General features: G+C 39.0%; 1 long non-coding RNA gene across 1 annotated transcript in view; it reads left to right on the top strand.

Annotated features, from left to right (window-relative positions):
- The window catches only part of LOC119473004, a 61,187-nt gene extending 34,787 nt beyond the window's left edge, over window positions 1-26,400 (top strand). Inside the window, exon 3 of the long non-coding RNA XR_005202168.1 lies at window positions 26,128-26,400. This is a non-coding gene — a long non-coding RNA (uncharacterized LOC119473004). The remainder of the gene's footprint in view (window positions 1-26,127) is intronic.
- Window positions 26,401-26,871: the final 471 nt, after the last annotated feature.

Here is a 26,871-nt window from a genome sequence, read left to right as displayed (position 1 = left end):
CACCTCCTGTCAATGTGAATAAGTGCTCTTGGGCTTTCTCCATACATCCTCTTCTCTGTCCGCTGCCTGCAGGCAGAGATGGGGCCCAAGAAAATGACGACAAAAGTTATCATTATTAGCTCCATTTTATGGATGAGGCAAGCTGAGACTAGAGAGATCGAGCAACTTTTATAGAACAGGCAAGTTTCAATGCCAGGATTTGATTATGTGGTTTTGGTTTAACTCAGCACATCTTCATAGCCACTGAGTGTACAGCCAGCCATGCAAACTTGAGTCACTGTGGCTTTCTGAGTCTCCATCTTTTCAGCCATAAATGGAGATATTAAGATTGTCTTACAGGTATGCTATGGCGATTAATGAGTTAACACATCAAAAAAAATCTAGAAAGAACACAGCACCGAATAACACAAAATAGTAAAGAAGTGTTTGTGTGCATGTGCACATGTGCCTGTATGTGCTAGCGTGCATTTGGAACTTTGTCACATCAAGGCTGATTTTAATAAATGGGCATGGTTGAGGCCTGAAAATCTCTTCATCACTCAGGGATTTCTGTTCAGTGACATTCGTTGGATAGGATTTGACCTGTTGTTTGAAATATGCCTTCCATCTAAGGAGACTGTTTGGATACTAATTTGCTCACTTGCTTCTCAGTAGCCATGAACAGGGAGAGGGTCAGGCAATTCCTCAAGCAGTTTTATGGCAGCATCTGTTCCTGGGTCCTAGAGGGAGCTGTGTTCAGTCCTTCTGAGAAGAAGGAAAAGCAGCCAGGCTTAGAATGGCAGAGTGGGAGTCGGAGAGCAAATGCATAGTGGGGCAGGACCCTCCTTAGCTTCACGGAACTTCAGGAAAATGCCATCAAGATCATCATTCAAAGCAAAAGTGATTCAGATTTCTATATGGAATAAAAATATTTCAAGGTGACATGGTGTAGAGGACCAAGAGTCAGAATTGTGGGGTTTTAGCCTTCAATTGAACTAATCTTTGACTCTGGTGTATTTACTTTCTGTAAGCCTCAGTTTTCTTATCTATAAAATGGAGATAACACTGACTCCAACTATCTACCTAGAATTGTTCTGAGGATAGAATGTGGCTATGCCTATGAAGACAATCTGTAAGTGCCAAACAATTTTACGAGTGTGAGTCCTTGTTGCAACTGTGACATCTTCATGACACCTAAGTGGATATGAATACAGTGATGTGGGAGGTGCAATGGTAGAATTAAATGCAGGACACTCTGAGGAAAAGATGAGGGGTACTTAATACATCCTGAGGGTTGGATGTGAAGGTCAGGGAAGACTTCCTGCAAAGGGTAACTTCTCGAGTCCTGAAGGGTGAACAGGTAATATGATCTGGAGAGCACATAAAATGATCTGGGGAAGATGGGGAAAGAAAGGCATTCTGGGTAGAGAATGATCAAAGAATGATCAAAGTTGAGATAAGAAAAAGCACTCTGCAACGTGACACCATAAGCAGTTTGGTGTTCTTGAGATATGACAATGTGTGTGTGTGTGTGTGTGTGTGTGTGTGTGTGTGTGTGTGTGTGTAGGAGTGGGTGGAAAGATAAGGATAAAAAGTTTAGAAAATTTGATCAAGAATGGAAATATCAAAGGCTTTTTTGTTTGTTTGTTTGTTTTTTGACAGGTTCCCACTCTGTTGCCCAGGTTGGAGTGCAGTGGTGCAATCATGGATCACTGCAACCTCTGCCTCCCAGATTCAAACAATTCTCATGCCTCAGCCTACTGTGCAGTTGGGCTTACAGATGTGCACCACCATGCCTGGTTAATTGTTTTGCATTTTTAGCAGAGATGGGGTTTCACCAACCAGGCTGGTTGCAAACTCCTGGCCTTGAGTTGACCCCCTGCCTCTGCCTCATCCCAAAGTGTTGGGATTATAGGCGTGAGCCATGAAGGGTTTTAAGTGGATGGGGGTTGGGTGTGTGGCTGGGGTTGTTGGAGGCTATGTTAGGAGAAATACTGTTGGAGTAACTTTTGTGAGAGATACTGAGAATCTGAACTGTGGTCGTAGCTGGGGTCAAAATTTTTTTAAAGAAAATCAAGAGGTATCTTGAATGGAAAATCAATGTCCCTGGAAGAGGGAAGGGTTATTATTAGATTCTAGTTTCCAGTTTGGACAATGGGGCTGATGGTTTTGTCATCAAATGAGAGGGAAAACTCAGGAAGCAATTCAGATTTACAGGATGACAGTAAATTCAGTATCGTGTTTATTGAGTGTGAAGTCAGATTGTATGTCACCCAGGTGGGATGGCAGCAGGCATTTAGAAACCAGTTGGAGGGAACTTGTGGCTCTGTCCCAGGCACAGTCAGACCTTCCTGGGCAGGTGTGGGTGGACTGGATCCAGTTAGGGACAGGTCAGTAACTGTAGAGTGAGGAATTTTCATTCTTTAGAGCAGACACTTCTTGCTCTCCATGGCAGCTGTAATCTAGATATGATATTCTCTCAAACTCTCCACCCTTAATTCCAGATAGCATCCTTGTGAATCAAAAGTGAAAAATCAAATGTGTGGTTCTACATCCCATAGTAGCAAAGAGCTCTGGGCAGGGAGTTGCGAGTCTTGGGTTTAAGTTCCTACTGTATTTCTGATTAAGTCAGTTCACCACATGGGTCTCTTCTTTCTTATCTTTTCAAGGGTGAATTTGGAATTACTGACTTCACATTTTCTTGAATACTTGAGAACTGCAGGTTCTCTACAATAATTTTTCTCAAGTCTTGAGGTTTTTGTGCACGATCTAACTGTGTTTCTGTTTCATGGTACTGACTTTTAACTCTGAAATTAGTAAAATATTAAGGAATAATCTGTCTTAAATAACAAAAAAGCAAAGGTGCAAAATTAAATTACTCTGCTCCTGGAAACTTGTCATAAATCTGCACACAGCACCCCTCTGCTACCAGATTTCCATTAACCCAGAGCTCTCATAACCAGCCCTGCACACACTGCGTAACCTTAGAGTAGGGATCTAAGTTTACGCCCTCGGTATGTTGATTGATATTCAGCAAGCTTGCCTTGAGGCAATGTGAAAATCCAAAGTCATCAAAGACAGAGGAAATTATGTCCAGCCTAGTTTCAAAGGTGAACGGTATTGCTTTCACATGATTTGAAAGTCATTAATCTATGTGTGGTGTATACCAGGGCTCCCTGACCTTTTAGTGAAGAGAATTTTTTAATTTCCGTAAGACAGGTTTTTTGATTAACCAGAACTTCCTTTCCCTCCCTTCCAAATATATTAGATAACAGGGTTTCATATTTACTTATGAGATCCATGGCTATCTTCAGCTTAATTTTATGCCCATCTGATGTTAAACATAGGGGAAGATGAATCTGATCTTTGAGGAACAGTGGGAAGGCCTCTGGATCAAAAGTCAGGAGACCCAAGGTTAAGTCATAGCTCTGTCACTAATGAGCTGTGTGGCCTTGAACACACATTACTTTACTTTCTGGGCTTCAGTTTCACTATCTGTGAAATTAGATGGATGCAGTAGATAATCTTAAGGTTCTTGCTGTTCTAAATTGGCATAAGTATCTATTTTCTAATGCTTCAGTTAAATGTAATTTTACTACAGCATTTTGTATACAGGCTTATATCTAATCAGCATATTATTAGATCCATTTTATAACAACAACAACAACAAAACCAAGACCTGGAAAGAATGAGCACCTTGTTAATGGCAGAGCCAGAGTTTAAATTCCAGTGTTCTTTCCTACACATGTTCTGTGGCTCTCATGAGCACAGAGCTGGGTGGCCGATTGGGGCTTTGAGAACAAGATGCTTTGGGTGCCACTCTCTCCTGAGAGGGTGATCTATATTTCAGTGTCTTTCTCAGTTTAAGAAATGCTCTGCACTGCTTTTTCGCAGCTTTTGATTGTTGCTTTCAATCTTTCTTGGATCAAATCATGTCTCCTGGCAGTTGTGATGCTATAATATGAGGATCAGATCTGCCTGCCTGTCTCAATAGCTGGCAATTTATCTTGGTATTTTTAGGAGCCTCAGATAAAGGTAATATAAATATAATGAAAGAACAAATTTCTTTCTGACACTTTGTGCCATTTGTATGAGAGAATGAAAATTTCCTTTAAAATGTTGTTTTTAAAGCAGTATTTCTCCAAATGTGTTCTCTAGATGTAACTTGGTGTTACAAAACAATCAAAGCATTGTAGTGACCAAGTGAATTTAGGAATTCTTAATGGTAATTCTCAGAACCTTTAAAACAGTAATGTTCAATTTGAATTTAAAAGAGGAGAAAGCATATGTCTTTTTCCCACCCGTAGTTAACTATAGAATCTCCACCAGGCGGTCTTCCTATCCCAACACAACAATACTGTAGGCTCCCTTTCTAATGAACTAACTGTGTAAATAGTGGCTGAAAGTACTGTATGCCAAAAGGTAGGGTAACTACCACTTATCAGCCACTCACTATGTACCAAGTACTTTTATAAATATTACTTTATGGATCATTTTCATCTTTATGAGGTGGTCTTTTGACCTATATTTGTATGTTGAAGAACTCGAAGTTCAAGTAGGTTAAGAAACAGTTTGTAGGGGCATAGCCTATAGTCACATCTACGTCTTTCAAGTGCTAGTTGTTCCCTGCACTTCACTGTGTGTATTGAGCTGATGTAGCAACAGTCATCCAGAGAATACTATGCTCTTAGCTCAAGTCTATGAGCTAAGAGCATAGTATTCTCTGGATCACTCTGACTGAACTGAAACCTGCATACAGCCAGCTCAAGACAACATGGTGGCTCATCACTAGTGATCTTTCCTACCCATTACTCTTTTTTTCCTGCTTTCTTGGGATTTCTGTAATGGTTTCCTTGATCTTCTGGGAAAGTATTGTTTTTCTGAGTCTGTGCCTTGATTCATAACAGTACCTCTTCCAACATTTGGTTCCTTTTGAATGGAAATTTTCCCAACAGACAGGAGAAAGCCTAAGTGTGTGGCAGTGTAATAAGTTGCTATTGGTGTCCACATCTTGGATGCATTCCCATGACATCTGAGTTATGTGCAGTGTTTTGTTTATGCTGTTTGTTTTGTGACAGAGTCAGTGGTGGCTGTCTGGAAAGAATGAAGGCATTGGAGTCCAGCAGTTTACCATGTGAGTTCCAGATCCAGAATTTATTGTGAGGCCCTGGACATGTTATTTATGTCCCTAACTCTCAGTTTTCTCACCTTTCTTGCAAGGTAGTTGGAGGATTACATTAGATGATACATGCGTGATTGTTGGTAGATGGTAGAAGTTCAATGAATGGTAAAAATTTTTGCTGTTATTATTGGGTCTATACATTCCTGGGCCCTTCCTTTACATATCAGAATAGCTCTTCTTTGCTACCCTTGGTGAAATGTAAATCAAAGGAATCTTCATGATTATTTATGGTGGGGAGAGTCATCTGGTGGTCTGTAATCTTCTCTGGATCTCCTCTTTTGACAATGAAAGAGCAAGTTCTTAACCAGGTGATATAGCAGGAGGCACTCCTGACACTTTTCTTCCATGGGCTGAGCATAATTGAATTTTTGGGTAGGTTTAACCTAAAGCTCTTCTACTAAAAGATGCAAATGGGTAACATGCAATCAATTTCAAAGCCCAGGACTATGGCTTTACCTAGCAAATCTGTTTCCTGTACCTTAGACTTGGTTTAGGATATCCCATGGGGATGTATTACGTCCCTTTAACCTTTCATTTTCCCATTGCCCCCTCCTCTGTCTTCAAAATCAAGTTTTTACCATCCCTGCTGTCTTCAACACTGGCCTTGCAATTTTCTACTTTTCAGTATAAATAGATTATCAGCTCTGTCTTTTTTTGTGTGTTTTGCAAATGCTGTCTCTGTAGGTTGCAGCTAATTATTAAAAGGCTTTTCCTTTTTTCACTCACTGATTGCCTCAAAATTGGTGTTGGGATAACTCTAGTCCTTTTGATGGAAGTCAGAGAAAGATAGGATGTTGTACGCCCTGTTTTACAATTTTTAAGCCAGGCTTGCTATGTCTTCACCTGCTTGAGTTTCCTAAAAAGGAAAATAAAATGCATGCCTCAAAACAGGGGCTTTCTATAAACCTAGCAGCCATAAATGAAAACCAGTCAGATTTGCAAATAGAACATTTGTCTGACAAAATCATGGTGATAATTTGATTTAAAAATAACACTCTTGATAGGATACAAATGCAGAACACATCCATGTTCTGTCATTGAGTGACACCATTACCAGTAACCAAACACCCACCACCAGAACAAGGGTTGAACTCCCCAATTTCCTATGTGAACAGTTTTGTAGGAGAATTGAAAGAGGAGGTGGTCACTGTTAAAATAAAATTCGTAAGTGTAAAAATTATTTTGCAGAATACATTTAAAAAAATGTCAAATGAGAGAAAGGATGAGACTTGGGTCAATATTTCAGAGGAGAAATGAAGCAAAGAAACACCTGAAAGGAATCACAGAGATTTGAGGTGAATTGATGAGAACTGATGAGAAGATAACCAATATTTTCAAGTGGGAAAGATGAAAAGGGAGACAAGGATATAGAATCAATCCCAATTTCTCTTTCTCTCTAAAAATTAGATCTAAGAGAATAAGAACATTTAGGAAATAGGCAATATAAGTGCTAAACAAGTCTGAAAAGAGAAGGTACATACTGATTTAAAAGTAAGAAACATGATCTAGAACTAAGAACAATAAATTATCTCAGCAAAGCTAAGATCCTGTGGTGGAGAAAGAGGGAGAAATAGACTCATCTTATTAGGGCAGAACCAAAAGAGGGAATAGAATGTCTTGGTGAAGGAAATTATATTTTATTTTCTCATAAGATTAGAATTTTTTTTTTATTATGAGAACAGGGAAAAAGAAGGTGGTCACTATGAAATACAATATAATAAAACTTACAAATAAATAAGGGGAAATAAAGTTAACGACAATTCGATCAAATCAGCAAACACAAAAAGAAAATGAAGAAAACAATGTAAAATATCAGCCTAAATCTGAAGAACATGGACAACTTCCTATGAAAAAAAAGATTGCTGCAGAAGGATACTTATTTTCACCATTCTCACATTGCTAAAGAAACTTTACTGAGGGATAATACACATGAAAATATGCATCCATTTTAAGTGCAAAGAATGGTGAGTTTTGACAAATGTGTACATCTGTGTAACACACAACCAAGATATTGAACATTTCCATCACCCCGAATACTTCTGTGTACCTTTCCAGACAATGTCTACTTTATGAAAAGAATAAATCATTATAAAAAGAATAAATCAAATCATCCCACAAAATATAAGCAGACCAGTTTGAGTTTTTCCTTCTAAAAGACAAAGATTTTTCAAATTGGGTTAAAACATAAAAATGAGCTGTATTCTTATATATGTTTAAAAAGGGATAAAGTAGCATAGAAAATTAAGGTGGGTCAAAGAGATACACAAGCAAAAGGGCAAATGCAAACACAAAGCAGGAAAGACAGCATCTGACATGTGGGAATCCAAGGTTACACACATTGAATAAAATAACAAGACATTATGCAAATACAACGATTTATGAGTTTCTATATATATTATATAGAAATTATGTATATTACATGTTATTATATATAATATAAATTATAAATATTATATAATAATATAAATTATATATATTAATTCAACAAAATTGGAAGTAAATAACAAAATGGTGACAATCTTTTGTTTTTGGGAAGTCTGAAATATTCTTCTCGATAAAACCATGGAACAAAAAAACTTTAAGAGACAAATTATAAGCTACAAAAACAATGGAATGAAAAATAGGACCAAATTCCATGAGACATAGAGACACACACAGAGAAAATTTTAGAGTCTTAAATATTTCTCATATCTTCATCGTTAACGAAGAAAGAAAAATTCTTACTCATTTTCAGAAATCAATAAAATGTCAAATCAAACAAAAAGAAACCAAAAGGAAGGAATTAATCCAGACAAAATCTCATTTAAATGAAATAAAAATGAAACAGAAACAGTGAAACAATTCAAGAGTTGATTGCTTAAAAGTCTGCTAAAAATAGATAAACCCACTGTGAGAGTGATTAAGGAAAAAGAGAGTTCAACCATTAGAAAGATGAAAGAACTTTAGGAAACTATGACACCCACCTCAGGAGGGAGCCATGTTCTGCCCAGACCCCCATCAGGACTGGGACACTCCTTTACTGATTGTGGGAAATGTTGGTGGCTTATGGCTTACAACTGTGTCTCTCTCCAGAAATTGCTTTTGGTCAAGGGGATGGTCTTGTCTAAGCTACCAGCCAATGTATAACATATTGTCCAATGTGTACTGGGGACAACTCATATCTCAAAATGGGTTGATAGAGAAACATAAAGTTCTTATGCTGTCGTCTCATTTTGGGACGGCTCAGAAGGACCACACTCCAGTGGAATAGCCAAGGCCTCACTTGCTTCACAATTCAATTGCTTCCTCTGCTCAATCACACCTGCCATACTTTCTTACAGCCACTATTCCTGCGGGTACTCCCCAGTAGACCTCCTTCATACCAGTCTCCTTCTCAGAATCTGTCCCAGGAAACCTGATTGAAGATACAGCCCTATGACAACAAGCACATGAAAGTCTAGAGAATGTGGACAACTCCCTAAGGAAAAAAAAAAGTACTGGAAAGGGATACTTATTTTCACCATTCTCATGTTTCTAAAGAAACTTTATTGAGGAAGAATACACATGAAAAAATTGCACTTATTTTAATGCACAGATTGATGCATGTTGACAAACATGTATATCTGTGTAACATACAATTAAGATACAGACTATTTCTATCATCCACAAATATTTCTGTGTTTCCTTCCCACCAACCCCTACTTTCTCACCTCTGGCCTCAAGTAATCACTGATCTTTTGTGTATCACCACAGATTTCGATTCTGGAGTATGTGCTAGCCACATGTGCTCTGTTATGTCAGACTTGGCTCGCATAGCACAAAGTGTTTGAGATTTGTCCCAATTCTTCAGAGGGCTTTCCTTAACTATTTCACTCCTCTCAACAATCTTTATCCTGCAAGGCTGATTGTCTATTTACCAGATACAGTTATTTCAGGTATTTTGTCTAATTTTATAAATGTTGAAAGCATTATAGTGAATCTGGTATCTTTTACTATTTATTTTATGACTGGAAGTCAGAGCCCTCAACATCCTTAGTAAATATATATATATATATATATATATATATATATATATATATATATATATATATATAAAGGCCAGGAAGTGCCTCATGCCTGTAATCCCAGCACTTTGGGAGGCTGAGGTGGATTATGAGGTCGGGAGTTTGAGACCAGCCTGCCCATCGTGGTGAAACCCCATCTCTACTAAAAATACAAAAACTTGCTGGGTGTGGTGGTGGGCACTTGTAATCCCAGTTGCTTGGGAGATTGAGGCAGGAGAATAGACAGGAGAATTGTTTGAATTTGGGAGGTGGAGGTTGCAGCGAGCTGAGATCGCACCATTACACTTCAGCCTGGGTGACAGGGTGAGCCTCTGTCTCAAAAAAAAGTTGTAAAGAATATTCTATAAAAATAAAATAAAATAAGTTTATTTTATATAAAAATAAAATGATATTTGTTTTATTATTCATAAAAAATGAAATAACTCAAAAAAAGTTGTAGAGAATATTCTATAAAAATAAAATGAAATAAGTAGTTATTGATAATGAAATATAGGTAAAAAGAAGACAACGCTGTCCCTGCTGATGTTTAGTTTGTTTATTAAAAAAAATAAAACCAAAAAAATCTGGGTCTAGTGCAGTAGTTCACGCCTATAATCCCAGCACTTTGGGAGGTCAATGTGGGAGGATCACTTGAGGCCAGGAGTTCTAGACTCAGCCTGGGCAACATAGTGAGACCCCTTTCTCATGTGGTGGTACATACCTATATTTCAGTTACTCAGGAGGATGAGGTCAGAGGATCACTTGATCCCAGGAGTTCAAGGCTGCAGTGACCAATGATCGTGCCACTACACTTCAGCTAGGGTGACAGAGTGAGACCTTGTCTCAAAACAAAAACAACACCTCCACTAAAAAAAAAACCCTCTAGGGAACCTCTAGGGAGCCTCCTAGCAATATTTTATGTAGTAAGATAATTTAGGAATTTCATAAATATAAGATAAAAATACAACATTAATTGTTTTTCTTTGTCCAGTAATAAACAACTAGACATGGATATGGTAAGATATACTGCTTTTAGTAGCAACAACATCTATAAAATATTTAAGAATAAATTTGAAAATGAAGATCAGGACTTAGAGGAAGAAAACTGAAAATCTTCTTGGTAGACTAAAAAAATGGCTAAGCACTTTCTTTGTTTTAGTCACTATTCTAACTGATTTGCATATATTAACTCATTTAACCTTCCTAGAAACCCTGAAAGGATATTATTATTATTATTTTCATTTCGTGGATGAGATAATTGAGATATATAAAGAGGTTGAGTAGCATGTCCAAAGCAATACAGTGTGCAAGCCACAGAGCCAGTGTTTGAAATCAGGGCTGACTGAATGGAAAAATATCCTGTTCTTCAGTGAGGTTTCCTAATATAAAAATATTTTCTAAAATGCCAATACAATCATGTCATTTTCCTACTTTAATCTCTTTGTTCATAGTCTGCTGCTCTTAGGATAAAGTCAAACCCTTAAGGGTGTCTAACACTCCAAAATAGCTCTCAAATCCATCCCTTCTATATTACTACTATTATTGTCCCAGATCGGGTTCTCATCACCTGCTTATCTATCCATTCATTCATTAAACAAATAGATCATCTTGGTAGTATTGTAGTGAGCATGTTTGAGGGGGCCAGGAGAGAGAGGAGTGAACTCAATTGAGAGGCTGTAATAGAACAAGCCGAACATGAGAGAGTCCTAGGAACAGACAGGAGGAGCTGAATTCGAAATATATTCAAGAGTTGTATTTCAAATGTATTTAAAATATATGGTAGCTCTTAAAGTCTAGTTGGGTGTAAATGTTGAGGAACTTGTTTCACTCCCATATGACTCCTGGCATTCTAACTTAGGTATATGGTAAATACCTTCAAGGCCTTCACCTTGTTGGAGAGGATAAGTTCAAAGATTGAGGCCTACACTAGAGTTCTTTAGCCAGACTAACATTAATCTATTAATAAATATTATTTGTTTTAAAATCAAAATTGTTTTTATATCATCAACAAGTATATTGCTTCTTTATCAGATTCAGTGCTGATACCTTCAAAATCTAAGCAGTAGAGGAATAGAATAGTTGAGAAATTACAGGTGCAAGAAATTCACTTGATACAATGGTTAGAACTGGAAATAGTATTGCCTGGGGTGTGGTTCGTATCTCAGCTTAGCACTTATCAACTCTAGTTGGCCTCTCTGTAATTCACTCCAAAGAGCGGAGAAAGGGGATAAAGCTATGGGGCTTTGTAAAGATTTTAAAGGGTTGAGGTATGCAAAACACTAAGCAAAACACCAGGCATGTAGTTTAAAACTCCTCAGGTTCTATTATTTATAACTGATAAAAGTCTGTATTTTTGTACATTTCCCAAAATAAAACAGTAAGCCCAGGCCATGATATAAAGAGACTGTCAATGCAATTGACTATATGTTAGGTTGTTAAACATAGTGTGCAATGGATTACTATTAGATATTTCTTACCTGTCAGAGAATTTTTATGTGTAATAAAACATATATAACATAAAATACATTGTTTTACCATTTTAAGTGTAAATTTGGTGGCATTAAATGTATTTACATTGTTATGCAGTCATCACCACCCTTCCTCTCTGGAACTTTTTCATCATCCCCAACTTTCAAAGAGTTTTAAGCATTATCCTTTTCCACAGATACTTATAAATGCATTTTGTCTCTTTGGAGGTACTGTAAATATTAAAAGTTAACATGCTGTAATTTTGGTCTGCCACCCAAATCTGTTTGATGCCTTTCTAATTCTATGATTCAAATATTCATATATTGGATTCTACTTCCCAGTTCCCTCCGTGGTCCTGGAGACATGGGGTAATTTGGATGTTTGATATGCTTTGGTTTGAAATTTGATCTGTAAATCAAACCTTATTTGATTTACACATTATTTCTCAGAAATATCTGGGAAGGTATTTCTCACACCTCTTCCCCAATACCTAGGTCATTTATCTCTCGATCTACCCATGAACACATTTTACCAAAGCAAATGCACTCAGCCCACCAGAAAAGAGAAAGAGCTCCAAATCCCAGGATTGTTTCTCTTTAGCTCTTTTGGAAAGATTTATTGTAAAATTTCTATGCTATTCTGTAATTTTCTATGCTATTTCTGTAATTTTCATTGTCTACTCTTTACATTCCCTACCTAAATCTTTTTTTGATTATCTCCAATTTAATATCATTTCTCAAAAAGTGCTTGTATTCTTTTCTTCCATCAAATCTACTCTTCCTCCATTGTTCCATGTCCCCGTAAATACTAAAATTATGTATCTACTGTCATGCCTATGCCAGTTGCCTAAATTTAATGCACAAAGGTTACTTCCACCTTCTTGGCAATGATTGGTCCAGGAATTAGCAAATGACCCAATCTGGATAACAGGAAGTAGCGACCTACTATGGGCTTTTAGGAAAGTTGTTACTTCTGCAAACCCTTTTGAAAGTAATCCCTCTTTCTTCTCCTGAGTATTGTTGCACATAGAAACCCAGAATTCCTGTGACCATCTTGCCCCTAGCCTGAAGGTTATGCCGACCCATGGATTTAGGGTCCCCTTCAGCCAACTTTCAATTAAGCCAATGTGTTTCCTTCATGTCCAACCTGGTCTGAGTTGAGCTTTCTTTTATTTGCTGTGGAAGTCATCCTAACAGACACTTCACAACAGCACTTAAATTTCTAAAAGTTCTGTCAATCAATGGAGTATATTTTAAGTATCTCAGAAATTCACTTGTGCCAATCTACATGCTAATTTTCTATGATTTTTTTTTTCTCATGGGAGTTTGAGTTACCCTAAATCAAGATGGATGCTGTGGTGACAGTGCTGTCTGCATTAATTTGAGGAAACTATGTTTCCCCCTGGATACAGTTCTTGGAAAGTTTTTCTCATGGGTATAAGAGAATGTGTTATTTAACCTCTTGTCTAGAGCATTCTCATATGAGCTATTGCTTGTGCTCCTCCCTTGGCACTAGGGGACAGATTTTCTGAGTCTTGATGCCTACTTTCCAGGGGAATTTAATTATCCTGCATATGGCTTAGCCTTTTGAATTTTCTTCCCATTATTTTCTTCAATAGTGATGTATCTGTCCTTTCCACATTCCAACTGCCCATCAACTCAGGGAAAACAAGATGCTGGGATGATGTTTTCTAATTTGGGACTATTTCTTAATAAAGTGGACTTGAGCCTTAGAGACCAGATCAGAAAAATTCTGAGTTATCTCTTCAAATATCCCTTTCACTCCCATTCTTTCCATCCTGTTCTTCTGGAACTCCTATTAGATATTTTTTAGCTTTTTCACTTTATTCTTAACATCTTTCTATTTGTCTTCAGATTTTTCAGCTCCTCTGTCTATGTTACATTCTGGTAACTCCTTCTGATCTTTCAGTTCACTATTTCTGTCTTCTGTTGTGTCTAAGCTGCAGTTTAACATGCCCACTGAATTTCTATTTAAAATGACCATATTTTTCAATTCTGGCAGTTCTACTTTTCTGTCTTCTTCAAATCAGCCTGATCCTTTAAATAATCTTTTGATCTTTTTTCATATTTTTGATAGCCTATTTTATTACTTAAAATACTTACTTCATATTCTCAATTTAAAATTCAAGTGTCTTTGTTTTTGTAGGTCTGATTCTGCCATCTGTTGCTTCTGCTGATTGTTCACACTCACAATGGCTGTTTCCTCATAGTTTTCTGGTTCTAATGTCAGTTTATAGTTGCTGGAACTTTGTCAGTAGTAATCATTTGAATCTAGGGTTTAAGGTATATTTGCCACAGAAGATTTGGGTCTGTTTCTGTCTGACTTTCGGTGAGACAAAAATCCAGGTAGAATATTTTGGTTTGGAATTTTTTCAGGGGCCCTAAACTCGTACAAGTCTGTGGTTAGTAGTCTTCCTTTATTTCCTTTCTACCTGAAGCTGAGGTTGCTCTAGGTTGGATCCTCACTGTCTGTCTATAAACTAAAAAACTGAATGTGAGTTTTCCATTTCAGGTTCCAAGGCTTTTGTGGGTATCTCTCTTCTAACTTCTCATGTTCTTGGTCTTCTAGTACCTTTTTCTGTATCGCTCATGTGGTTGTTTCATGCTCAGATGTGAGGACATCAAATGTTCTCTATGGAAAAATACTTCCTATCTCAATGATTTTGCATTTTCTTGACTTTCTAGCCTTAAGAATTTTTTTTTTGTTTTATCATGGCTCAGCTATGCATTATAAAAAGACATTTCCTATATTTACCAAGCATTTTTGAGTCTCTGGTCTTGGGAGGCATTCTCTGGACCTCTGGTTCTCCATGTTGCCTAACCCAGCAGTGTTCATTTTCATATGGCATAATCTTCCTCAAGGTTAATCCCATTTAAAATATCTGTCTAACCAGAGTTTCCTGAGGCTTTTATTCAAGAGTAATCCATGACAAGGGCCTCAGGTTCATACTGGCCAAATTGCTTAATCACTGCATTACTGCCTATGTGACCTGTGACCCCTATGCTTGGTGACCATTCCTGGGACAAAACACAGCTCTTCCCTTAGCTATTCTTTCTGGGGCATGACAAAGATCTTATCCATTTCTTCACTTCTGGCAGAATGCTTGGAGATCTGGAAATAGAATTCAAGTTATATTGCCACTAGAAGTAGCACCCACAGGCCTAAACCTAACCTGAGAATTCTTTACCAGGTGGGCTTTCTACCTAGACATAGTCACATGCTGGAGGCCCTTCTACCTGACCTTGCGTAGTCATGTACTAGAGGCCCTTTTATCCTCTATCATTGGGTGTACACACCATCTCCAGTCCTCAGAATTTGATCCAAAGGGAGTGACAGTGGTACCCCTTTTAAAATCCCTTACCACCACATTTTACATCTACACATTGCCCAATTTTCTGTTCCAGGATTTCCCCCTTCAAAGGATAATTGTTATGGAAATAGCCATTCTGATCAGGGGACTCCCCTTCTCCTCTCTTAAGAATGTAATCTAAGGCCCAGCACGGTGGCTCATGCCTATAATCTCAGCACTTTGGAAGACTGAGGCAGGTGGATCATCTGAGGTTGGGAGTTCGAGACCAACCTGACCAATATGGAGAAACCCTGTCTCTACTAAAACTACAAAATTAGCTGGGTGTGGTAGTGGGCTCCTGTAATTCCAGCTACTGGGGAGACTGAGGCAGGAGAATCACTTGAACTCAGGAGGTGGAGGTTGCCCATTTATGATAGATTGGACAGTGTAAATGAGGCACATATACGCCATGGAATACTATGCAGCCACAAAAAATGATGAGTTCATGTCCTTTGTAGGAACATGATGAAGCTGGAAACCATCATTCTCAGCAAACTGACACAAGAACAGAAAATCAAACACTGCATGTTCTCACTCATAGGTGGGTGTTGAACAATGAGAACACATGGACACAGGGAGGGGAGCATCACACACTGAGGTTTGTTGGGGTGAACTAGGGGAGGGACAGTAGGGGTGGGGAGTTGGGAGGGATAACATGGGGAGAAATGCCAGATATAGGTGATAGGGAAGAAGACAGCAAACCACATTGCCATGTATGTACCTATGCAATGATGCTGCATGTTCTTCACATATACCCCCAAACCTAAAATGCAATAAAACATATATTTAAAAAAAACAGAATGTAATCTGGTCACATGGGCCCCCAAGGCAATAAAAGAGTCATTGCATTTCCTAAAGTCAGGTTTTGCATGTTAAGAACTCCCCCAACTCCTCTTATGTAAGGCACAAAAAGTAGGGTCCAGGCTATGATGGGCCAAGCAGAGCTCAGCTCTGTTCTTCAGGCTTTCTGTTATGGCTTGGCTGTGTCTACACCCAAATGTCATCTTGAATTGCAGTTCTCATAATCCCTACTTGTCATGGAAGAGACTCCGTGGGAGGTAATTGAATCATGACTGTAGTTACCCTCATACTGTTTTCTTGATAGTGAGTGAGTTCCCGCAAGATCTGATAAGGGGCTTTTCCCTCATTTCACTCTGCTCTTCTCCTTGCTGCTGCCATGTGAAGAAGGACATGTTTGCTTCCCCTTCTGTCATGATTGTAAGTTTCCTGAGACCTCCACAGCCATGCTGAACTGTGAGTTAATTCAACCTCTTTCTTTTGTAAATTACCCAGTCTCAGGTATGTCTTTATTAGCAGCATGAGAACAGACTAATGCATTCTCCTTCAGCACAAGGGAAGAAAAGGCTGGCCCTTCATATCCATATTCTGGGGCCTCACTTTTGCCTCTTAGATATATGGGCAAGGACGTGTGTATTTTCCTAAGAACAATTAGTATAATTCTGAGAGCTAGGACTGTCTGCATCTGTGTTTAGAAGGGAAAAAAAAGCACTCTCTTACTATACAGGGTACCAGCGTTTAAAGTAACTGTTATGCATTTGCTGTGGTTAATTTTATGTGTCCACTGGTTGGGCCATGGTACATGAATACGCAGTCAAACATTATGCGGGATGTTCCTGTGAGACTGTTTTTGGATTTATATTTATATTTAATATTTATATTTCGATTTAAATTTACATTTAAATTGGTGGACTTTGAGTAAAGCAGATTGTCCCACATGAGGTGGGTGGGCTTCATCCAATCAGTTGAAGGCCTGAATAGAACAAAAGACTGAACTCTCCTGTGTAAGAGAGAATTCTGCAGCAGATGGTCTTCAGAATGATCTACAACATTGGCTCTTTCTGAGTTTTCAGTCTGCTGGTCCACCCTGCAGACTATGGCCTTGCCAGTCTCTGAAAGAGCATGATCCAGTTCTTTAAAATATATCTCTTTCTCCTTATATATATATATACACATCCTGTTGGTTCTGGTTCTCTGGACAACCCTAATATAGCACTTGGAAATGGAAGATTTCATGTAAGGCTGGAAGCATCTGCATTCCCTCTCTCTGGGATTCCGTAATTCTCCTTCTTGGCTTTTCTTTCTGCCACACTAGCCCTCTCTGCGCTCCCATTTTTTCTATCTGCTCTTCTGATGTTGCATCTGTTTTAAAGGAGCTGTCTTGTTCTGGTTCTCTCCAACTACCCTCTCTTTCCTAGGAGATTTCAGTTAACCTATGGCTCTATGTTTAAGATGATTCAATCTATGTTTCAAACTTTAATTTGTTCTTTGAGTTCCAGATGTACGTAGTTAACGTGCTACCAGACAATTCCATCTGGGTATCTCACAGACTTCTATAACTTAGCTTTGCCAAAACAGAATTATTCTCTGTTCCAGATCAATTAAGTGGTTCATTAACAATAGTTGAGTCAGTTATATAATCTTTCTGACCCTCAGAGTCCTGGTCCATAAATTGAGGATAATGTAGTGTGAGGATTAAAATGGCAAATATATGAAAAACACTTAACACAGTGCTTTGTATGTATCATATGCCTCACACTATTGCTTCATTGTATTTTATTTTTTCCTTCAATATTCTACAGCTACACTGTGAACTCCATGAAGTCAAGGATCTTTTCTGCAGAGCTCAGAACAGTACCTTGAATATGAAAGATACTCATTAAATATTGGCTAAATGACTATAAAAGAGGAAATATACCCAGGTACTAAAACCTAGGATTTATCTTTGATTTTTTCCCCTTTCTTTCATGCCCTACTCAACCAATTTATCAGTAAGAACTGTTAGCTCTACTTCCAAAATACATCTTAAATCTGTTTCACAAGTACTCCCTAGTCCAGAAAACCATCATCACTTTGTTAGACTACTGTGATAGTCTAACTTTTTTGTTTTGTTGTTTCCTGTTTATTATACAATCTGTGGTTTGAAACATTTTAGGGAAATGGGGTGGGAGAATACAAGTAGGAGGTTGAAACTGAATGCTTCTTCTGAACTAAAAGGAGAAAATGATGCCTATAGGAGCCCACATCTGGGTATTTCTTAGTCTAGGCTGTAGCTGGCACCCTGCTGGCTGGGACCAGGGCATGGCCAGCACCTCCATGACATGTTCAGAGATAAAGATATGCTTGGTTGTATTTCTGAGAAAAGGTCTGTTTAGGGAGTGGCTTAGCTGCTCCAGGTGCTGCCTCATGATTTGCTTCTGGTCCTTACTAAATCCTGCCCAGGTAAGCTCTGGTTGTCTGCTTAGTGGAACCAGAGCTGAGAGTACACTTCTTGTGTGTGGTGAGTGGGATTGCGAAAAAAGCCCTCAATGCAGGACAGCCAGCAGAGCATGTCCTCGAGGCCACAGGAAGCCAAGAGGTCTGGGCTCTCCTCCTGGGGTGGGTGCTGAGAGCTGTTTTAGGTATTCTATGGTTTTCTATCTTCACCTCTGGGCCTTTCCCTTTCATCTGTTTAGAGTCAAAAGCATCTCTCAAAGAGATGATGCCACCAGCTCTGTAGAACATGTTCCTACAATTTACCTCCTTGAATACAGCTTTAGGATGGGAAGAGAGAATATGAGCAAAGAAATGCTTTTGGATAGTCTTTCTATTCCTCCTGAAATTTTTATCCTCTTATCTTTAAATACCTGCTGAGGAGAAAAGGGAGAGGAGGAAGTCTGCCATTTGGTACTAAATAGCTTCTTGGATTGAATTAGAATGAGTATAATGCAGTACATTCTTCTTGGGAGAATGTGACTTTAAACTCTCTGCCTTGATGTCTGATATCATGAAATTGCTTAGCCAACTTGCAGATGAATGATTTACCCAAGAGTGTGTGTGGGCAACAGTGAGTCTCAAGGGACGATGGGTTCCATCTGACAATTAGGTGTCTTCGCAACTGTGGAAGGTCATGGAATCAGCTGCACTTGAATCAAATAAAATTACTATTTGCTTTAAAACCATTATATGCTCACTATGGCAACAAATATCAAGAGGATGTAAGGATGCATTTTCCATTGTTACTAGAGAGACAAGAAGTATAGGCTGGAAACAACCTGAATTATGTGAAAATAATATGGTTGCGTAATATATTAATGTACCAAACTGTGTTTTTCTCTCTCATATCCTAAACCCATCAGAGTTTCTTTTTCATACCTAAAGGTTTTATCCTTATATGAGTCATGAGGAGCAAAAGTTGAGATAACTCTACAACTAGGTGCCTTGATTAGGTGACGTGTTGTTAAAAGAAAATTTCTATGTATATTTGAGAAGCCGGGTTTTCCTCTTTGAGAGCTAGATTCACTGTGTCACAGGATGGGAAAGAGATGACTGGGAGTATCCTAAATGCTTGAGAGCTATAAGAGAGAAGCTGTGAAGCCACCAGAGTTGGGGTGCTGTGTGGAAGCTGAGCCAGGTGAAAATTGTTCTCTGGCTGCTGCCTGGTGAGGATCAGCTATCAAACATTGGGCTCAGCCTATTGTTGTTAAAAAGTCACGTGTATCCCAAGGTTCTGTCTTAATCTTGTCCAGTTCATTGAGTGAGTACGTATTCTCTTAGATTTAGATTCTTAGTAACCACTCCTGGATGGGCAGGTGAGACGTTGAGACCCCTACAAGGTATTAGTAGTCTGACTGTATAGGTATGCCCCTGGTCAAAGGAGACTTGTAGAACTTTTTTTTTTTAATTTTAATTTTATTTTTTAAATTAATTAATTAATTTATTTACTTTTCCCCATTTATTTATTTTATTGCATTTTAGGTTTTGGGGTACATGTGAAGAACATGCAAAATTGTTGCATAGGTACACACGTGGCAGTGTGATTTGCTGCCTTCCTCCCCATCACCTACATTTGGCATTTCTCCCCTTGCTATCTCTCCCCAGCTCCCCACCCCCCACCGTCATGGAATATTATGGAGCCATCAAAAACGATGAGTTTGTGTCCTTTGTAGGGACATGGATGAACCTGGAAACCATCATTCTCAGAAAACTGACAGAAGAGCAGAAGATCAAACACCGCATGTTCTCACTCATAGGTGGGTGTTGAACAATGAGAACACATGGACACAGGGAGGGGACTTGTAGAACTTTTAAAAAAATCTCCCCCTGAGCCAGGAAAGTGGTAAACACACCACAAGCGTACTTAAGTTCTCAAAGAGTGAATATTATTAGGTGGACATAAGAAATATAAGACCCAACTTGGGTCTGTAACAGTGATGTTGACTATCCCTTGTGCAGATCCAGCCTGAGTCCCCGCAGGTTGGGTGAAACAGATCTCAACAACAGTCTAAGAGTCAGAAGAGAGGTTTGAGCCAGAGGTCTGACAATTATAAGATCTCTGGCAATTCACTTAAGTTTCTGGAATTAATTTCCTTCTACATTAAATGTGGATAACAATTTTAAAATTAACCTATATGTGGAATCTAAAACAGTTGTATTTACAGAAGTAGAGAGTAGAATGATGCTTACTGGGGGCCGTGGTGGTGGGTAGGTGGGAGAGAAGAGGGAGCTGGTAGAAGGGTCCAGTTTCACATAGACAAGAGGGACAAGTTTTGAGATGTGTTGCACAGCAATTTGACTATTGTCGATAATAATATTTCAGATAACTAAGAGTAAATTTCAAATTTCATCACAAAAATAAGCAAGGTGATAGATGTGTTAATCAGCTTGATTTAATCATTATACATTGTTTACACATATCAAAACATCACATTATGTCCCATAAATGTATATAATTATGATTTTTAACTAAAATATTAATAAAACAATAAAAAATAAATTGTATTTGTGAAATCATTTTGGGAACTGCACAACACCTATAAACATAAGTCTTAGTAACTGTTTCTTCATGTATAAAATGAGGATCTGAATAATATCTAACCTTAAGGGTGTAGCAAAAGTGAAATAAGGCAACAAAAAAATATTTTTTGAAAGTACTTTGTACCTGAAAAAGCTTTTGTTATTTCTTTAGTGCATTTGTGGATTTAATTGATTTGTTGCTTTAGAGAGCAAGGTAGTTTTGGCCTAAATTCCTCTTTCCTACTTTTTTATCCCTCCACTACCTTCATCTTTCCCATACCAAAATAAAATAATATTTTTCCTGCTGCATATGGATAATAAGAGAGATTCTGTTTTGCTTGTAAATATAGTTAAAGGAGCTAAGTCCTTTCTCTTGGTGACTGAGTCTTACCTAAACCGGAATTAGCACATCTGCATGGACATTTCCCCTTCTGCCATTATTATATTTATAAACAAAAGCTGCCCCCTTGATTGATTTCTTTAACCATCATCACCATAACCCATTTATTTCAATGAAATGCACAGTGAATGCTTCTAATGCAACTTTCTACTCAAATTGTGGCAAAATTGTATCAAGCATCTCTTTAGATCAAATTATCCCAGTACTTCATTTATTTTAAGTGGCAGAGGCTCCTGGCATTTGCCTTACCCCTTTTGATGCAGATACTCCCTGGGGGAAATAGCCACACCCACTAGAACACGATGAATAAATAATGATCAAGTCGTCGAGGCACACCTTAACAACTCAACTATTTTTAATGTCTTATAAACATTTTGTTAAATGTAAAGCCTGGCAAGGTGGCTCATGCCTGTAATCCCAGCACTTAGGAAGGCTGAGGTAGGTGAATCACTTGAGATGAGGAGTTTGAGACCAGCTTGGCCAACATGGTGAAACCCCATCTCTACTAAAAATACAAAAATTAGCTGGGCTTGGTGGCTGACACCTATAATCCCCACTACTCAGGAGGCTGAGGCAGGAGAATTGCTTGAATCCAGGAGGCAGAGGCTTGAATCCAGGAGCTGAGATCATGTCACTGCACTCCAGCCTGGGGAACAGAGAAAAGAAAAAAAAGAAAAACAGAAACTACAATGCATAACACAAAGTGTTACGCTTTGCTTTTTTAAAAAAGTTTCATATATAGTTGTATTAGTCTGTTTTCATACCAGAGACTGGGTAACTTATAAGGAAAAAGAAGTTTAATGGATTCATAGTTACACATGGTTGGAGAGGCCTCACAATCATGATGGAAAATGAAGAAGGAGCAAAGAAATGCCTTACATGGTGGCAGGTGAGAATGTGTGCAGGGGAACTGGCCTTTAGAAAACCATCAGATCTCATGAGACTTACTCACTAGCATGAGAATAGCATCGGAAATCCCACTCCTATGATTCAATTATCTCCCACTGGGTCCCTCCCAGGACACATGGGATTATGGGAGCTATAATTCAAGAAAAGATTTGGGTGGGGACACAACTAAACCATATCATTCCATCATGGCCCCTCCAAAATCTTATGTCCTCACATTTCAAAACACAATCATGCCCTTCCAACAGTTCTTCAAAGTCTTACCTCATTTCAGTATTAACTCAAAAGTCCATAGCTCAAAGTCTCATCTGAGACAACGCAACTCCCTTCCATCTATGAACCTGCAAAGTCAAAAGCAGGTTAGTTACTTTCTAGATACAATGGGGTACAGGCATTGGGTAAATACACCCATTTCAAATGGGAGAATGGTCAAAACAAAGGAGCTACAGGCCCCATGCAAGTCTGAAATCCAGAGAGGCAGTTAAATCTTAAAAGCTCCAAAATGATCTCCTTTGACTCCATGTCTTGTTTTTAGGCCATGATGATGCAAAAGTTGGGTTCCCATGGTCTTAGCCAGCTCTGCCCCTGTGGCTTTGCAAAGTACAGACTCCCTCTTGGCTGCTTTCATGGGCCGATATTGAGTGTCTGTGGCTTTTTCAGTGCAAGCTGTCAGTGGATCTACTATTCTGGGGACCATGGCCCTCTTCTCACAGCTCCACTAGGCAATGTCCCAGTAGGGACTCTGTGTGAGGGCTTCCACCCCGCATTTCCCTTCTGCACTGCCCTAGCAGAGATTCTCCATGAAGGCTCTGCCCCTGCAGCACACCTCTGCCTAGACATCCAGGTATTTCCATACATCCTCTGAAATCTAGGCAGAGGTTCCCAAACCTTAATTCTTGACTTGTGTGCATCTATAGGCCCAACACCACATGGAAGCCACCAAAGCATGGGGCTTGCATTCTCTAAAGCAACAGCTTGAGCTGTGCATTGGCTCCTCTTAGCTATGGCCGAGATACAGAACACCAAGTCCTGGTACCAATTTACCATTTCCATACTGCTATAAAGAAATACACAGGCTGGGTAATTTATAAAGAAAAAGAGGTTTAATGGACTCACAGTTCCACTTGGCTGGGGAGGCCTCACCATCATGGCAGAAGGCAAAGGAGCAGCAAAGGCATCTCATATAGCGGCAGTCAAGAGAGCTTGTGTAGGGGAACTGCTCTTTATAAAACCATCAGATCTTAAGAGATGTATTCACTATCATGAGAACAGCATGGGAAAACCTGCCCCCATGAGAGCTACAATTCAAGATGGGTGGAAACACAGCCAAACCATATCTATAGTTAAAATCTTAGATGTAGACTTAATGTTTTTATAGACAAAAAATATAAAATAAAAAAGAATTTAAATGTTTTTCTAGGATCCCCAATCAATGCATTTTACTTTTAATCATTATTGTCAATGTACAGTTTTTAATGCTCTATTTTCATTCAGATGTATATTTTCATGAAGCAAGACTTACTTTATTTGTTTGATGTTTTATTTCATAATTTGTATGATCATTTTTCTATTATGGACTACTTATATTGAAACAGTTCATCTGGATGTAAAAAAAGTCCTCTTCTCTTTTTTTTATTGCCAATCGCCCCATATCCAAATTGTTTAAATAAGTGGTTCTCCCCATTTCATGAACATTTGAATCACTCTTGGAGATTATGAAAACAAAGAGGTTATTTTGTGTTATGCCAGACTTACTGAATCAGAATTCATGAATGGTGGCTGCTTGTGATTTTGAAAAATCTCTTTAGGAGATTTTGATGATGAAAGGTCTACATTGATTATATTGATGAAATGATATATACTGTGCAAATACAGCTAAGGTCAGCTTCAGAGCAAACCATTACCTTCTTTAGCTAATGTTTAAGCATGTGTGCGCATGCGCGTGCGCGTGCGCGCGCGCGCGCGCGCACACACACACACACACACACACACACACACACAGAGTTTAATTGGTCCTGTAATTCTAACTGTGATAGACATAGTCAGCTCTAGCACACCATGTTCTGTTTTGCATATTTTCTGCTAGCCTTACAGGTTTATGCACCTCATGTCTCCTGAGCTAGACTATAAGCTAAACAGCTGGAAACTACCTTTTTGTTTCTTGTATATCAACAGAGTGCTCAAGTGCTCAGTTCAGGGCTAAGCATACAGTGGGGTCTACATTCTTTTTTTTTTTTAACTTTGAGATAGTCTCCTTCTGTCACACAGGCTGGTGCAGTGGTTTTTATCTTTGAGATAGTCCCATTCTGTCACCTAGGCTGGTTCAGTGGTGCTATCATGGCTCACTGTGGCCTCAACCCCTTGGCTCAAGTGATTCTCCCACCTTAGCCTCCTGAGTAGCTGGAATCACAGTCATGCACCACTATGCCTGGCTAATTTTTGTATTTTTTACAGAGAGGAGGTTTCACCATAGTGCACAGCCTGGTCCTGAACTCCTGCGCTCAAGCATCTCTCTCCACCTTGGCCTCCCAAATTGCCGGGCTTACAGACAGGAGCCACATGCCCCACCTACGTTCATGTTTCCTTTCTCTTTAGCTGCCTTTTTCATGGCACCACTCTGTTGTCTTCTCCACTCCTGGCCGTCTAAATGGAGCCAACCTACCCATTCCTACCGGGAAGCAGGTGATGAAACAGTTGCAGTTTCAGGTGTTTACTCAGGCTCAACTTAGCTTGCCCACGTAGCCCTTCCTCTGGTTGAGCTCACCTCCATGATTCCTTCTCTTGGTTTCACAGTTCTTAGAAATTCATTCATTTATTCACTCATTCAAACCTTTAGACACAATTCCTTACATGTCTATGCCAGACATGTATCGTATCTGCCATTGAGGATCTTGCTCTCTGGTGATCATTCTGGGTAAGACTTTTTTCCTCAGAGAAGGAAGGCAGGCAGCCAGTCCTGGCTTCTGGGTTGGGGAGAAGGATCTACTGTCCAAGCTACCAAACCCTAGCTCACATTTTGTTTCTAAAATACTTGAAATTTTTGCGGTAAAATGTAACTATATTTTTGTGCAACACACATTGATTTATGCATTAATCTTGTTTACCCAGGTAGGCTCTAAGCTCCTTGATGGGTCAAAAACAATGTTATTTGTTTTCTCTGTAACATGCAAAATAACATATAATGTGTGGATTTATTGATTTCTGTAAATAAGAGATGAAGTGGCTATGAGACTTGGCACATATTGCTAAAAGATTCGACTTGCTTTGCACTGCTCTATACATCCCGCCTCCTTCTCTGCTTCACTACATTCCAGGACTCATCAATTTGACCACAGTCTGTTAGCACCTTCTGCTCTTTTGACTCCTTGACTTGCTCTGCAGGCACTCAACAAATCATCAGCTTTTTTCTGTTCTTATATTCTGGCAGCAGAGCCCTTTGGAGAAAAGCCACATCATGATGCAGATGAGGACCCCAACACTCTCCTGATCGCCATCTTCAGCTGGGAACTAGACTCTGCTTGGCACACACTGCCTTTTTAAATTTTTAAAATTTTTTTTATCTTGCATCAGTGTTTGCTCTTGTTCCCAGGGCAACTGCAACTCTTTCAACTCTACACTTCTTTCCTGAGGTTCTCTTCCTACTCACCTTCTCCGTCTCTCTCTGATAATAAATATCACAGAGCGAATGGAGCTTTATGAGGTACGCCTAATCTCCCTAGAAATTTCATCCTCAATCTCTCCCTTTTGTTAGGAAGAAACTTACTTTTCTCATCTCTTTCATGTTCCCCTGCTGAAGGCCAATCCCTTCACCGGTACCCTTCCTTGGTCCTCTCCCCTCTTGACTTTTACAGGCTCATGCTCCATCTATTAATAAACTTCTGGCCTGACTCATTAATCCCTCATCTGTATTGGCTATTTCTCTTCAGCACAAAATAAGATGCACTATTTTCCACCCTCAAAACCAACATTAGTTCTCAGTATCACTTCTGTGTTTCTCTTTCTGCAGGATGACAGAAGTTTTAACTGAAGGAAGCAGACAGATTTGAAATGCCAGCGTGAACTGTGAGACAGACCTAGGATGGGTTACGTGACTACAACCAAGGTAGAAAGATTGCACCAGCAGAAATGGGGAAGACTCCCACTAGATTTCTCCATGAACTCAATGTGTGCTTCCTGTAGTTGACCCATAGTTGTCGGGTGGTGGTGGGGCGGTCAATCTTAAGCATCAAAAAGAGTGTAAAATATCTCATGTTAATTTTTATATTGGTTACTCATTTAAATGACAATTTTGTATATCTTGGGTTAAATAAAATGCATTATTAAAATTAATTTCACTTGTTTGTTTTTTACGTTTTAACGTGGGTACTAGAATATGTAAAACTAACCATGTAGCTCACATTTATGGCTTACATTCTGTTTCTATTGAACATTACTAATCTAGAGGGTAAGAAAGGCTGAGAGAAGCGGAACTCTTGATGTATCAATTTATATTTTCAAAGTTTTTAGGCACAACTATACAGAGTGTTTCAGACACGAGCTGTACAGGAGAATCATCCTGGAGTTCCTTTGACTGCTACCTAAGACGACCACCTAGCCAGGCCAAGATAGGACTCTGAAAGGCAGATTCAGAGTAGAGTGAACTCCTGAAAACCAGGGGTTTGTGCGGCAGTAGCCACAGGAGGAAGGAAGTGATTACCTACTTCACAGGAGTGGCCATAAGGGGGCCCAGCAGGGAAACCACAAACACTCT

This window comes from Cebus imitator, unplaced genomic scaffold (genome assembly GCF_001604975.1).
Source record: "Cebus imitator isolate Cc_AM_T3 unplaced genomic scaffold, Cebus_imitator-1.0 Scaffold127, whole genome shotgun sequence".
In the NCBI taxonomy this organism is placed as follows: domain Eukaryota; kingdom Metazoa; phylum Chordata; class Mammalia; order Primates; family Cebidae; genus Cebus; species Cebus imitator.
Note: the sequence above shows the minus strand (reverse complement) of the source record. Positions and strands in the feature narration are given on the sequence as shown.